This window comes from Apium graveolens, chromosome 10, assembly GCF_009905375.1.
Source record: "Apium graveolens cultivar Ventura chromosome 10, ASM990537v1, whole genome shotgun sequence".
NCBI classification, from domain to species: Eukaryota; Viridiplantae; Streptophyta; class Magnoliopsida; order Apiales; family Apiaceae; genus Apium; species Apium graveolens.
The window spans coordinates 184,435,792-184,439,420 of NC_133656.1; the positions used below are offsets into that span (position 1 = coordinate 184,435,792).

Sequence of the window (3,629 nt, forward strand, 5' to 3'; positions counted from 1 at the left end):
ACTCACACCTTGCTGATATGGTGGCTGAATAGCATTCTGATTATTACTCCAGCTGAAATTTGGATGATTTCTGTTGTTAGGATGATAAGTAGCTGGCACAGGCTGTTGTTGTCGCTGATAATTGTTCACATACTGAACAGATTCGTTAACAAGAGAAAACTGCTCCGTAGCATGAGAACCTGCACAAAGCTCATAGACCATAGCTATTTGATTGACTCCATAGGTAGCTAGAGAATCGACCTTCATAGACAGCGCTTGGAGCTGCGCTGCAATAGCGGTGGCTGCATCGACTTCCAGAATACCTGCTACCTTCCCAGGCACCATCCTCTGAGTTGGGTTTTGATGCTCATTTGCAGCCATAGTCTCAATAAGATTATAAGCCTCAGTATAGCTTTTGGCCCACAAGGCGCCTCCAGCTGCTGCATCGAGCATGGGCCGAGATTGGGCCCCTAAACCATTATAGAAACCAGTGATCACCATCCAATCGGGCATTCCATGATGTGGACACTTTCTCAACATTTCCTTGTAGCGCTCCCAAGCTTCGCACATAGATTCCGTAGGTTTATGCGCAAACTGAGTAAGAGCACTCCTCATAGCAGCAGTCTTTGCCATTGGATAAAACTTCACCAGAAACTTTTGCGCAAGATCTTGCCAAGTAGTGATGGACCCAGCTGGTTCAGAATGTAACCAGTCCTTAGCTTTATCCCTCAGTGAGAATGGGAAAAGCCTCAGCTTGATAGCCTTATCAGTCACACCATTATATTTGAAAGTACTGCAGATCTCGATAAAATTCCTTATGTGCATGTTGGGGTCTTCAGTCGCAGCTCCTCCGAAAGAAATAGAGTTCTGCACCATCTGAATATTGCCCGGCTTGATTTCAAAGGTGTTAGCTTGGATAGCCGGATGAAGAATATTTGAATGAATGTCATCAATTTTAGGCCGAGAAAAGTCCATAAGAGCTGGATCTGCCGGAACAATACAATCTGCCGGAACAATACGATCACCCATGATTACTGGCTCCTTCTGCTCACTTCCTGAATCCGAATCTTCAAAATCTATCTTCTCCGGAATATCAAGAACTTCGTCTGTCTCCTCAGCTATATCTAAAGTCCTCTTGCGAGTACGAGAACGAGTTTGCATAAACACTCGCTAAAGTACCTGAAACACAACCGAAAACAATAAGTAACACGTCTTAACCACTGAGTCCTAACGACCAATGATGGTAAGTACATAAATAAAACAAATACGCCGAGTCCCCGGTAGCGGCGCCAAAAACTTGTTAGGGCGAAATCACGCGCTAAAATACACGCAAGTATACGCGTTCACAAGTAATATAGAATATTTTCTAGTTCATTCCCACATAGACTCAGACTAATTATGTTCAATTAAACTCACTCATCAATGTATGATTACTTCTCAATGTTAAGACAATAACACTTAGATTTGATTAACTAATTATTAACTACAATTAACTACTAAAATTAACCACTTAATTAACACTTCGAATTAACAATATTATAACACTCATGAGATCACAACTTCATTACTACTTCCTTCAATAGTCATTGTTATTACCCTTAGTATGCAACATTGATGATATTAATCGAATAACACGAAACTGAAAAAAGCCAACTTTCATTGTACTAATACCATTCTACCAAACATCCATAATTAAGATAGAAGTTGAATATGCATCAATTATGTTGAGTCCCTATATGTCTACATAAATTGACAACATAATGATTTAAGAACAAGTTATTCCTTTTAATTACACAGGGCGAATAAAACGGTTAGAGTTACCCACTTATCATGCAGACTCGTACATGAACCTATGCTAGCATGGAAAGTTCTAAATCTCAAGATCCACCGTCGCTTCACAAGAGATTAACACCCTATCTTATATGTTCGCGACGCATATAAGACGAATACACAAAACCAATACTAGATATCATACAATCATCACACACTAAGGTATTAAACAACTAACTAAAGAATTCCATAGTAAATCCGTTACGACCCCATGATCACGATTGTTAACACTTATCGTCATCATGGGTTCATATGAAAACATGATAAATAAACTGTTAGATATATTTGATAATGTCATGGCTAATATGATTTATGTTTAGATTTCAGATCTTACTTAACAGGATAAATCAGTACTTAACCGTTGATCAGTACTTATACTGGAAGTCAGGACTTAAGGATATCAGTACTTATATTATCAGGAGATAATCATCAGAAGTTAGATATCAGAACTTAAGTGCTGAAAGACGTTCAGATAAGGACAGTAGCTGATTAAAGGAAAGAAGATCAAGATAAACATAAGAAGAGATATGCATGAAGAAGGAGTTCCGTGAAGAATGGAATACTTGGAAGAAAAGATATCTGATTGATATATTTTAGGAAGCAGAATTATATTCCATATCAATTAGCGATTATCTTGTAACTGTGTAGTATATAAACACATACATAGGGTTTACACTATAAGTGTTATTATATTCGAGAAGATTATTTATTGTAACCCTAGCAGCTCTCGTGATATTTGTTCATCACTAAGAGGTAACAGTTCCATACTGTAACAGAGTTTATTATTTCAATAAAGTTTGTTTTCTGTTACTTAATATATAAAAGTTCGATTTGATTGTATTATATACTGTATTCACCCCCCTCTACAGTGTGTGTGACCTAACAAGTGGTATCAGAGCTAATCTGTTAACACACATACAGTTAAAGATCCAAACACAATCATGTCTGACACAGAAACTCCAACTAAGCCTACCAAAACTGAAGAACCTCCAAAGACACAAATTCAAAGTCGGTATGAGACTATCAGAGTTCCCATACTGAGACCATCTGAATATCCCATATGGAAGGTAAGGATGACCATGTTCCTGGAAGCAACAGATCCAGAATACCTTGATAGAATCAAGGAAGGGCCTCACAAACCAACCAAGCTCGCTGTTGCAGTTGCAGGTGAAGCAGCAAAGACCGTACCAAAGGAGAAGAGTGATTATACTGCTGAAGATATAGCATCAATTGCTAAGGATGCTAAGGTACGACACTTACTGCATAGTGCCATTGATAATGTAATGTCAAACAGGGTAATCAACTGCAAGACTGCTAAGGAGATATGGGATGCTCTGGAAACAAGGTGTCAGGGAACTGACACAATTAAGAAGAACAAGAAGACAATACTCACTCAAGAGTATATACATTTTGACTCAAAGACTAATGAGTCATTGAATGATTTATATGATAGATTTGTCAAACTTTTGAATGATTTGTCATTGGTTGATAAAGAGTATGATCTTGAAGATTCAAACCTTAAATTCCTGTTAGCTCTTCCTGAATGCTGGGATTTGAAGGCAACGACAATAAGAGACAACTACAATCTTGATAAAACAACTCTTGATGAAATCTATGGAATGCTCAAGACTCATGAACTTGAGATGGAACAAAGAAGCAAGAGGAAAGGAGGAAAGTCAAGGACAGTTGCTCTTAAGGCTGAAGAAGAATCCCCCAAAGCAGCTTCCTCAAGGAAAGACAAGGGTAAAGCTCTTTTTATAAAGTCTGAAACTGAGTCATCAAGTTCTGAAAGTGATGATGACTCAGATTCTGAAAGCTTG

General features: G+C 38.2%; 1 non-coding gene across 1 annotated transcript; it reads left to right on the plus strand.

Moving 5' to 3' along the window:
- Positions 1-490: 490 nt before the first annotated feature.
- On the plus strand, positions 491-597 carry LOC141694452 (small nucleolar RNA R71). Its single transcript, XR_012563758.1, has one exon. It is a non-coding gene; the product is annotated as a small nucleolar RNA R71 (small nucleolar RNA).
- Positions 598-3,629: the final 3,032 nt, after the last annotated feature.